The sequence below is a fragment of the Syngnathoides biaculeatus genome, chromosome 20 (genome assembly GCF_019802595.1).
Source record: "Syngnathoides biaculeatus isolate LvHL_M chromosome 20, ASM1980259v1, whole genome shotgun sequence".
Classification (NCBI taxonomy): domain Eukaryota; kingdom Metazoa; phylum Chordata; class Actinopteri; order Syngnathiformes; family Syngnathidae; genus Syngnathoides; species Syngnathoides biaculeatus.
The window spans coordinates 15,751,445-15,763,456 of record NC_084659.1 but is presented as its reverse complement, the minus strand read 5'-3'; the positions used below and the strand labels follow the sequence as shown (position 1 = coordinate 15,763,456).

General features: G+C 46.5%; 1 long non-coding RNA gene across 1 annotated transcript in view; it reads right to left on the bottom strand.

The window, feature by feature from the left end:
• Nucleotides 1-3,842: 3,842 nt before the first annotated feature.
• The window catches only part of LOC133493523 (uncharacterized), a 182,035-nt gene continuing 173,865 nt past the window's right edge, over nucleotides 3,843-12,012 (bottom strand). Inside the window, exon 6 of the long non-coding RNA XR_009793031.1 lies at nucleotides 3,843-4,026. This is a non-coding gene — a long non-coding RNA (uncharacterized LOC133493523). The remainder of the gene's footprint in view (nucleotides 4,027-12,012) is intronic.

Here is a 12,012-nt window from a genome sequence, read left to right as displayed (position 1 = left end):
AAATGTACACTAGCTAAGGGGGCGGAGCTTGAGATCGCCAGTTGGAACGGTCAATTGGAAGTAAATGTAGGGAAAAATTAATTTTGTAAATTTGAAACGATTCACATCGGTAGCTCCAATGCTAACATGCTAAATGTTGTCGAGATTTTGTTAATGGCATATTGACCTAAGTATGTATATGTCTAGACTCTGCCACCAGACCGTCATAAGCGCCTGGAACATGCCAAAGGATGCACCGTTGTTGCACCAATATGCCCAGATTGTTGCAGACCGGTTGACCAAATCAGCAAACGCTTTAGTCTTGCAGTTGAGCATAAGTCAAGAAAGGCCAGTTTTTGCGTTCTGCCACAGATGTGCCGACTTTGAAAAGACCGCAGAGCTCTGAATGTTATTGGTTTGAAGTTGAATTTTATCAGAGGGAAACTAACTTTAAGTACAGAAGCGGGGGGTCAACTTGACAGTGATGTTACCGGGGAACCTTGTGTGTTTAGGAGGAGTTCCAACTTCCGAAGACTCCGGAATCACATTGCAACATCCCTTGTATACTCATTTGACAGGCCCGCTCCAATAATTACCTCTGCCAAGCCTGAGCCGGAAGTCATGTATTGATCCCACTGTGTGTTTGTTTATCAGCAAGGCACTTGGCAGGATTCGGCTCTTGACGATATCGCAGCCTCGACCATAAAGAAGCTAGCCTACAAACAAAACTGTTGTAAAACCGCATTTTTCCCCTTTTCCAGCCAAAACTTGATGCCGATTTGATCGGTGGTATTGGTATCGGCCGATCATGAGTATTTTATGCTAATCGGTTGCTCAGCTGTAATGTCTGTATTCGATCAATGACTTCGGAAAATATATTAACCCCGTGTTGCCATTGTGCTGAGTACATTTCAAGACAAAAACGAGTTTATTTTTAGGTTTCTCGTGTCTCTTTTGATGTAGAACTGTAAATATCTGACGGCCAATAAACATGTCGCCGACATGGGAGGGACAAGATGGCCGAGAGGGTAAATCAGACTAACTTCCTGTCACGATTCCCCGATGTCAGACAACTGCAATAAAATCTCGTGTTTCTGATTACCACCACATCCCCGTTTTTTGCGATCATATTCTGTCGACTTCGATGTGACGGGATACACTCGTGATCATGGGGATGACAACGCGAGTGACTCGTTACGATTGTATTAGAAGAAGAAAATGTGTGTATGTGTTTGGGGGAGGGCGTGTGTTGGATAGGACATTTGTGTAAGGCTAGCTTGAGGTATGCTCACATCGTTTTAATACGTTGTGATTTACAAGCAGGCAAGAAAACAGTACGCATCCTAGCAAGCTAGTGCTAGCACTAGCGGTTGTGTGTAAACATGCTGCCGTTCTTTTTTGAGAAAAAGGTACATACTTTGCAACTGAAATATGCCACACCAACAAATAAAAATGGCACAAAAACTTGATGCATTCATTGCTGTATGGATTTACTGCCATATAATAATAATAATAATCTAAACACCAGAAATGTGTTCTGTCACAATGACTCACTGACATAACTAAATGAAGATACCTTATTTATTGTCACTGTATATATTTTTAACAATTAAGCAAAAATGTATATAGGATAAATGAACAGGTGATTTAAATAGGGTAAGGTCTACTAAGGGGTACTGGAGAGGAGGGTCTGTCGGCAAGTCGAATCTCTGATTAAGGAGGAGCAATGTGATTTTCTTCCGGACCATGGGACAGTGGACCAGTTGTACACCCTTGTCAGGATCCTCGAGGGTACATGGGAGTTCGCCCAACCAGTCTACATGTGTTTTGTGGACCTGGAGAAGGGGTTTGATCGTGTCCCTCGGGGAGTTCTGCAGGGCTTCTTCGGGAGTACGGGGAATACTTCCAAACAGATTTCAACCTGTGGCTGTAAATGTTGAATATTCGGATGGTTCTTTGGACGGGAATGACACGGAGTCTGACGAGGGAGCGCCACCGGAGTTCGCTCGCCGCCGGAGCTTGCTCGTGGGCGGTCGCCGGCACCCAGTGCTCGCTCGTGGCTGGTCGCTGGAGCTTGCTCAGGGCCCGCCACTGGAGCCCACATTGCTCCACCTGAATCAGAGACTTGACTTCCCGATGAACCCTCCTCTGAGTAGACCTTACCGGCGAGGATGAGGAGTGTGATCCCTTTATAGTTGGAACACACCCTCCGCTCACCCTTCTTGAAAAGGAAAAGTGATTTGACCGTGTCCATTGGGGAGTCCTGGTTCTTCGGGAGTATGGGGTACCGAACACCCTGATATGAGCTGTTCGGTCCATGTACGACCGCTGTCAGAGTTTGGTCCGCATTGCCGGCAATAAGTCAGACTTGTTTCTGGTGAGAGTTGGACTCCACCAAGGCTGCCCTTCGTCACCGATTTTGTTCATAACTTTTATGGGCAGAATTTCTAGGCGTCAGTGTCGAGCCGCTAAGCCAAATGAGGCGGCTGGGGCATCTGATTCGGATGCCTCCCGGACGCCTCCCTGGTGAGGTGTTCCGGGCATGTCCCACCGGAAAGAGACCCTGAGGACGACCCAGGACACGCTTGAGAGACTATGTCGGGAACGCTTCGGGATCCCTCCGGAAGAACTGGAAGAAGTGGCTGGGGAAAGGGAAGTCTGGGTATCCCTGCTGAAGCTACTTGCCCCGTGACCCTACCCGGAAAAGCCGTAGATAATGGATGTATGGATAATTTAAATAGACTAATTGCTCTATCTTGTATCTCATGAAGCCTCGTAAACAGTTTGGCCTTGGAGGAGGTCTTCACTCCACTGCTTAGCATTCAGGTTTTGGAAGATATCCCTCAGCTGCACAGGCAGCCATTCCGTCTTGCGCGCGGTACTTTCACTCCGTCACGCAACAATGAACACGCGCTGTACATACTTTATTCATTGGAGCTCACATATCCTGTACAGGACTCAATAATGGAGGTGAGAAAGTGGTCAAGGTCAGTTTTTCATTTTTTTTTTTTTTTTTAACCAAAATCAATAAGGGAATTGCATTTTCTGTTGACTTCACAACTAAATATTGACGGCGCACAGGACTACTGAAATCGGTTAGATAACATCAAAAGGAAAGTAAATGTCGCGTTAATTATTGGGTTTTTTTTTCTTTTCAAGAACGTTATTGACGTGACACCCCGCTAGCTCACTCAGAGAACGCTATTATTTGTTGTGGTGCGACGCCACGTCACGCGTGTAATACTGGGCTCCCCATTGCTAAAAATCATTATGTTTATCGGGAATGTGAGTGTTGCTGCTCAGTGGGAGGGATATGCGCCGTATTGTATTACATACAACAATATCACCATGTACACTGAAGTTACCCAAGGGGCTTACGGCCATGCTACCCTGAGCATACCCGATCTCGTCAGATCTCGGAAGCGAAGCGGGTTTGGCCTTCGTTAGTACTTGGGTGGGAGACCGCCTGGCAATACCAGGTGGTGTTAGTTTCTCTCCCCGGCTAAAATGCAGAGGGGGTCGCGACGGGAAGGGCGTCCGCCGTAAAACTGTGCCAAGCAAATGTGCGGTCGTCTGAGATGACACCCTGTGGCGACTCCTAACGGGACAAGAAGTTAGCCAAGGAGGCGATGCTTGTTGTTGTTTCAGTTTTAACATCTGCAAAGTCATTTATTTAGAAAATTTTAGTTAAGAAGCATCACAGAACACAAGTTGCCTCAACTTGCCCCCTTCCATTGCCCTGCGGCGGATTTAGAACAACACCGGTCCCGGTTACCGCGTCCAGCAGAATGATGACCGCTAAAAAGTCGACTCGGCGCTCGCCCTGATCCAAACGGGTCGGTTGACACCCCCACTCTCAAACTCACCTCCGGTTAATCGCTTAATGAGGCGAATGGCATCTGCTTCAGGACAAAATCAAACACGCCGCTCTACAGTCACGGTGCGCGCCGCAATCGGTTGCACTCGTGGGAATGCACAGCCGAGCGCTGAGCCAGATTACCGGGGAAACCTCAGGCACTTGGCAAGACTGCGGCCACTGGATTCAGCCTGGGAGGAAAACCACGAGGGAACTTAGCACCTTTTGCCCTACCTTCTTCTGGATTCTGAAAAATGCCTAGCTACACACTTAAAAAAAGCCACTTGTGAACCAGAAATGTGTCCACGCGCTGTACTTTTTGTTTATATTGTGGTAAAACGACCTCACAAAGTTGCTATTCATCACAACCCAAAAAAAAAAACAAAAAAACACAAAACCGTATCCTGAAGCACCTTTTTTCTCCCTGTAATTTCTGTCTCTGTCTCGCTCTCTCTCATGATCGGATTTGGGCAAAACCAAGTCGCCCGGTGACGTCGATAATGGCCGCGCTCGCTTCAAAAGTCGGGCCCCGCAGTGCCAGGAAATCAAATTTTTCAAGACAATGAGGTCCGTTTATGGCATTAAGCCGGATGAAGGGCCCGTATTTAGCCGGGAAGCGCTATCACCCCGTTTCGTATTGTACACGGGTAAAAACAAAAAAAAAGCTTATCTGAGTGGACGAAAGCGTTTTCGGGGGCCTGTTAATTAGCCAGCCGGACTTGTGATGTTTCCTAAAAAAGTGCTCTGTCAATCGCTCAAACATTCAGTTCATTCCGCGTCCTGTCGGAACCGCTTACGTTAACGCTAGCCGGCGTAGCGTGATAACAAACGCTAATTGAAAACCAAAGACTGCGCCGAACAAGGACTCACTTCACTGGAGCAGATAGCCGTTAGTCGATGCCTTTTTATTCCTCGTGAAATCCATGTCGGAATGACTTCTCATTAAATTTGCAAAACAATGCGGCAAATGGAGCAGACCTCCGTCGACCGCTGGCCCGCAAAACAACCCCTTTGACCGTGAGCGCACGAACTAGCTAGCGAGCGCTTTGAGTAGCCGTCGCTTCCGTCTTTTTCAAGGCTGGACTATATATTCCGTGACGCTCTGATTCTCGATTTTTTGCAGTTTCATCGTTTTTCTTTGGGTTTTTTTTTTTTTTCCCGCGGTGACATTGTGCTTTGATCGTTTTGTACGGTCTGTGCTCGTTACCCCCGCCGCCTCCTGTAAGATGTCTCGGCGGTAATTAAACATTTTAATGGCCCTCAGACATGCTGAGATGCGCAGAAGCCCTCTCCAGCAAGACCGCGTCCCCCCCCATTCCCCCCCACACTTTGTTATATAAATCCCTTCTCCCATTTAGGTGTCTCGCTAGTTTATTAGTTGTCCAACATGCGCCGAGATGAAAAGGAGGCGAGGGAGGAGGAGCAAACGCCGACCTGATGATTTGTGGGTTTTTTTTATGTCGTAGCAAACAGTAGGAAAGAATCGCACTTTAATTGGCATTGATTAGAGCATTAGGCTGTGCATTGTTGCGGGATTATTTCATTAGCCGGCATAATAACGTTAGGAATGAAACAGAGAGGAGAATGGAGTATGGCATTTGCTCGCAGATACACACACGCACACATCCTAACCTCGGTATTTGCTCGCTCGGTTTGCTCTGGCAACATTCCAGGCAGCTACGAGAACTCCGGCAAGTTTGCTGTCTTTCCTGACAAATGGACTTTTATCGTATGTTATCTCCCCCCCCCCCCACAATCTGACGTCAATTTTTCACGCTGATGATTGATGTCGTATTTGTACCCTCGACGACTGCGGCCAACCACCCCCCGACGGAGTTCAGAGGATTTTTATTTTCCCCCCATTGTTCGGATTGCTTGGAGATGAAATGCCTTTCTTCTTTACAACAACGGAAATAGATTCTTTCAAAAGCCAATCTCCAAGGTAAACTAGTATTTTTCTTCCTCCCCCCCTCTTTTTTTTTGTTTTGGGTGTAGTTCTTTGAAAATGGGAGGACACTTAAGGAAGTCTTCTGGACAGGAAGTGACTTGCTCGGTAGATGCAAGGACAATCTCTGGAGGGACGCATGCTGAGCCCCCCCCCCCCCCCCCAACCACCTGCGCCACGCAAGCAACTCAGGAGGACAAAAAGAACCTCAAATTTCTCATCAGCACCCGAGTCAGGCGATTATACATGTCCCTTGATCCCGGGAGGGGTCTACCTTTCCTGACTTCGTAGTTTATCTAAAAGGTGACTTCATGGGAGGCATCCGGATCAGACGCCCCAGCCACCTCATCTGGCTCGTCTCAATGCGGAGGAGCAGGGGCTCGACACAGAGCCCCTCCCGGATGAGCGAGCTTCTAACCCTATCTCTCAGGGGAGAGCCCGGACACCCTGCGGAGGAGACTCATTTCGGCCACTTGTATCCGGGATCTTGTTCTTTTGTTCACCACCCACAGCTCATGCCTATAAGTAAGGGTAGGAACAGGTAAATTGAGAGCTTTGCTTTTCGACTTAGGTCCCTCTTTACCACAATGGACCGATCACTGCACCGATCCGCCAGTCGATCATTCTTCCCTCACTGGTGAACAAGACCCCAAGATACTTGAACTCCTCCACTTCGGGGCAGGATCTCATCCCCAGATCTGGAGAGGGGACGCCATCTTTTTCCGACTGAGGTCCATAGCCTCGGATTTGGAGGCGCTGATTCTCATCCCAGCCGCTTCTCACTGGGCTGCAAATTGCTCCAGTGGGAGCTGGAGATCACGGCTTGATCAGACCAACAGAATCTGCAAAGAGCAGAGATGCGATGCTGAGGCCACCAAACCGGACACCCTCTACACCTTGGCTGTGCGTAGAAATTCTGTCCATAAAAGTTACGATCAAAATCGGTGACAAAGGGCAGTCTTGGCGGACGCCTCCCTGATGAGGTGGTCTGGGCATGTCCCACCGGAAAGAGACTCTGAGGACGACCCGGGACACACTGGAGAGACTATATCTCTCGGCTGGCTTGGGAACGCCTCGGGATCCCTCCGGAAGAGCTGAAAGAAGTGGTTGGGGAAAGGGATGTCTGGGTATCCTTGCTGAAGCTACTTCCCCCGCGACCTGACCCGGAAAAGCGGTGGATAATGGCATGGGTTCAAGAAGGCCACATGGTCATTGGCATCTGTACTTTCTGGATGCACTCATTGAACTGACACTAGGTTCTGAGGTCTGGGGAAAATAGGGGGGAAAAAATAAAGCGCACAGCGGACTAAATTCAACTTCCCGCGCAGACGGACTTTGGCATTCGCCGCCTCCTCCTCGGCAGAGATAATTATCCACGCTGCTCTGTGATGGCGCATTTGCATAATCATCACGGGCTTTTCACCGAGGACACACAAAGGAGCATAATGAGACAACAGAGTAACAAGCGGCATTGTGGGAAGCCACTCAAGGCGTTCGCCGAGAGGCCAGCTGACTTCGGCGGGCTCGCGACGGCAGTGGAGCCGCAAACACTTTAACATGCGCTGTTTTATCAAGGTTACTCTTTGTCGCAGTTTATTCCCCCTTCAAAAACCAATTGATAGGAGTTTCTCATTTATTCTATGAAAATTGGATGATTTTAACCAGACCTCGAGTCAATTGGCACTTTTCATATTTTCACAAGTGACGCATATAAGCGTAGATAGAGAAGCTTTCTTAGTGCTTTGGGCAAAGTCACAAGTCCAACCCTGGCCAACCGCCGGGAGCAAGAACTTAGGTGTGTTTTTAATCCTCCCCGTGGGTCTAAGATCCTGTCCAATGACTTGAGACCTTAATCCTAAATCAATTAAGAACAACGCAAGCGATGAGCAACGTAAGTGCCAGATGTGACACCGACAAATGCATTGGCTGCTACACTGACCTTGTCTTGAAGACCTCGCGTTCATTTTGGTCCTTCCGACATATTTAGGGACCCACTTTGGAGCGTCCCTGTTGGCTAATAAATCTTTGTTTGCCTTCTTAGACCAAGGACTTCGCAGATGTAGCAAAACATCGCACTTCCTCTCACCAGTCGAGTACAAGACGGGCATCGGCGCAGCAGCCTCAAGTCTTCCTGACAGTCATTGTGTCACACTGCGAGTCACAAATGAGCACACTCACAGAAATAAGTGCCGCACCCCGGGACAATGCGACACGGTGCACACAAACAGGGCCCTTGGTCTTGTTTTTGTCGTGTCAAATGTGTCCCGGTTCCCCACGCCTATTTATTTTCGTATCTGAGCACGGAATGCACTTCATGATGGAACTGTTATGCTCCATAAAAAAAAAAAAAAAAAAAAACGGGACTGGAAAAGGTTGACGTCAAGAAAATGTAACCTGACTGTGGAAGCTTTTTTTTTTGCAACCGTATTTTAAATTTCATTTAACTCTGCGTCAATCACAACAGCACACTTTGTACAGAACATATTTTAGAGCCTGTATTGGATTTCAACAGCTCATAGGAAATACAATAGAGCGTACAGGTTACCGTATACTGGGCTATACAGTGAAGAAAATAAGTATTTGAACACCCTGCTATATTGCATGTTCTCCCAGTTAGAAAACTTGGAGGGGGTCTAGAATTTTAATCGGAGGTGCATGTCCACTGTGAGTGGGATAATCTAAAAATAAAAATCCAGAAATCACAATGTATGATTTGTGTGATACAACTGCAAATAATATTTGAACAACTATCAGCTAGAATTCTGACCCTCAAAGACCCGTTAGTTCACCTTGAAAAGTCCACCTCCAATCCATGTATTATCCTGACTCAGATGCACCTGTGTGGGGTCGTTAGCTGCATAAAGACACCTGTCCACCTGATACAATCAGAGTAAGACTCAAACTTGCAACATGGCCAAGATCAAAGAGCTGTCCAAAGACACCAGAGACAAAATTGTACAACTCCACATGGCTGGAAAGGGCTATGGAGAAATTCACTTCGTGGGGTCTCAATGATCCTTAGAAAGGTGAGGAATCAGCCCAGGACTACACGACAGGACTTGGTCAATGACCTGCAAAGAGCGAGGACCACGGTTTCCAAGGTGACTATTGGTAATCCAATGAGACGTCATGGTTTGAAATCATGCATGGCACGGAAAGTTCCCTTTCTTAAACCAGCACATGAACCACCACTGAACATTTGGATGATACAGAGGAGTCATGGGAGAAAGTTTTGTGGTCAGATGAGACCAAAATGGAACTTTTGGTCATAATTCCACTCACTGTGTTTGGAGGAAGCCGAATGATGAGTTCCATCCTAAGAACACCATCCCTACTGTGAAGCATCGGGTGGTAGCATCATGATTTGGGGGTGTTTTTCTGCACATGGGACAGAACGACTGCACTGCATTAACCGCGGCCATGTATTGTGAGATTTTTGGGAGCAACCTATTTCCCTGTCGGAGTATTGAAGATGGGTTGTGGTCTTTCGTCATGACAATGACCCGAAGCACCCAGCCAGGAAAAACAACGAGGGGCTCCATAAGAAGTATATAAAGATTCTGGTGTAGCCTAGCCAGTCTCCAGACCTAAATCCAATGGAAAATCTTTCGAAAGAGCTGAAACTCCGTGTTTCTCAGTGACAGCCCAGAAACCTGTCTGATCTAGAGAAGATCTGTGTGGAGGAGTGGGACAAAATCCCTCCTGCAGTGTATGTAAACCTGGTGAACAACTACAGGAAACGTTTGATCTGTCATTGCAAACAAACGCTACTGTACCAAATATTAACATTCATTTTCTTAGCTGTTCAAATACTTATTTGCAGCTGTATCACACAAATAAATTGTTAAATTTCTGGATTTCTCTTTTTAGATTATCTCTCTCCCACCGTAGACATGCACCTATGATGACAATTTCAGACCCCTCCATGATTTCTAAGTGGGAGAACTTGAATGATAGCAAGGTGATCAAATACTTATTTTCGTCACTGTGTATGTAATACCAAGTAAAGTCCATAAATTACCCATGAATGCTATTCAGAATAAGATATGAGCTAACTGGAGAATATTTAAATATCTGCTCCACTAACTCAATTGGGTAGAACTGAACAAAAGGTACTCCTGTGGCCCGTTATGTACAATCAATAACATAAATGACTTTTTTTTTTTTAATGGACAGCTCCCTTGATATGTTTTGATTGAACACATGCATCGTTATTGTTGTGAAATAAAAAGCATGATTCGACCGTGAAAGATCTCTCTCCGTGTAGCTTCTCGGAGGATATTACATTCATTTATTGCTTATCAAAACACGTTTAGTTCGTTACCTCGCAATCCGTCCCCTGGGTTTCCCCCCATTATGGTGATGTAATAAACGGAAATGTACATCTAATTAAAAAAAATGCAACACAGGAAACAATGATGATATTTTGTTTACGATTAGAAATGAAACAGATGATAATCTCGAGGGAATTTTTTTTTTTTTGTAAGGTGAAGCAGACGGGAGAAAATATGAAAGGAAGAATGAAAAAAGGGATGAGGAGGCGCAAACGGTAAGGAGAGCGGAGGACTAGTTGAAAGGTAGAGATATAAGTGAGGTAAGACGGGAAAGATGAGTGATTACGCTTGGTGTGGGGGGAGTTGAATAAGGTGATGGGAGTGCGCGTGAATCCAGGCGGGGCTGAGGGGATATGAAACATCCTCGGGCGATACACCTCAGCCTCGCCTCTCTCACGGTGCAAAAAAGAAAAAAAAAAAAAAGACCAAAACTTTTGCTTTTTATGCCGGAGGAACAGAAGCGCCGAAAGGATGATGAAGAATACAAATGTTTAACCCTCTCCTGACTGGGAAAACCAACAAAAGGGGCTGTGGGGGGTGGGGTGGGGGGGGATTACGGCACGAGAGGTGAGTTATCTGTTCTCACCATGGAAACCGAAGACTGACATCCATTATTTAAGTTAAAAAAAAAAAATAAATCAATGCTGGCGATTGCTTTCAAAATGACCTTTTATGAACCGGTCTGTTGCCCTTGCGTCACCCTCCCCCATCGGCCCAACCCCCCCCCCCCCAACAAATAAAAAAACAGACAATTCTCCGGCAACAATGCCAGTGACGCAACCGCAGATCACATCCATTTTCCCCACCCCCGGCCTAGCTTAAATTGTCCACGGTGTAACATGTGACCAGACATCCCTTCGTGTGCCTGTTATGAGACTTGACCGGCATAGCAACCGTAACCAAGGGGGGGGACGAGGAGCCGCTGAGCTGAGAAATGGACCCTGTGATTACGTTTTTTCTTTTTTTTGATATTTCAACAAGCTTGTTCCCTACAATTTGAGATGCTTCACCATGTTGTTTACCGGGCTGATTTATTATTATTTAGACATTTTGGTCACACATACGTCGGCGGCACTCGCGATTACTGCGAAGTAAACACCCGAGTTGTCTTTCAACGTCAAGTGGGTCATCACATACCGCCCGCGCTTACTCGCAGGGGTCTGCCCAAGTTGTACATGTGGGTGCCGGAGTACTGCAATTGTTTATTTACAGAGAAGAAAATAAGTATTTGAACACCCTGCTATATTGCAAGTTCTCCCACTGAGAAATCATGGAGGGGGCTGAAATTTTCATCGTAGGTGTATGTCCGCCGTAATCTAAAAATAAAAATCCAGAAATCACAATGTATGATTTTGGAACGATTTGTGTGATACAGCTGCAAATAAGTATTTGAACACCTGTCTATCAGCTAGAATTCTAAACCCTCAAAGACCTCTTAGTCTCCCTTTAAAAGTCCACCTCAACTCCATGTGTTATCCTGAATCAGATGCACCTGTGTGAGGTCGTTAGCTGCATAAAGACACCTGTCCACCCCGTACAATCAGTAAGACTCAAACTTGTAACATGGCCAAAACCAAAGAGCTGTCCAAATACACTAGAGACAAAATTGTACAACTCCACACGGCTGGAAAAGGGCTGCGGAGAAATTGCCAAGCAGCTTGGTGAAAAAAGGTCCACTGGTGGAGCAATCATTCGAAAATGGAAGAAGCGAAACATGACGGTCAATCCCAATCGGAGGGGAGCCCCATGAAAGATATCAACTCGTGGGGTGATCCTTAGAAAGGTGAGGAATAAGCCCAGAACTACACGACAGGATTTGGTCAATGACCTGAAAAGAGCTGTGACCACGGTTTCCAAGGTGACTGTTGCTAATACGCGAAGACGTCATGGTGTGAAAT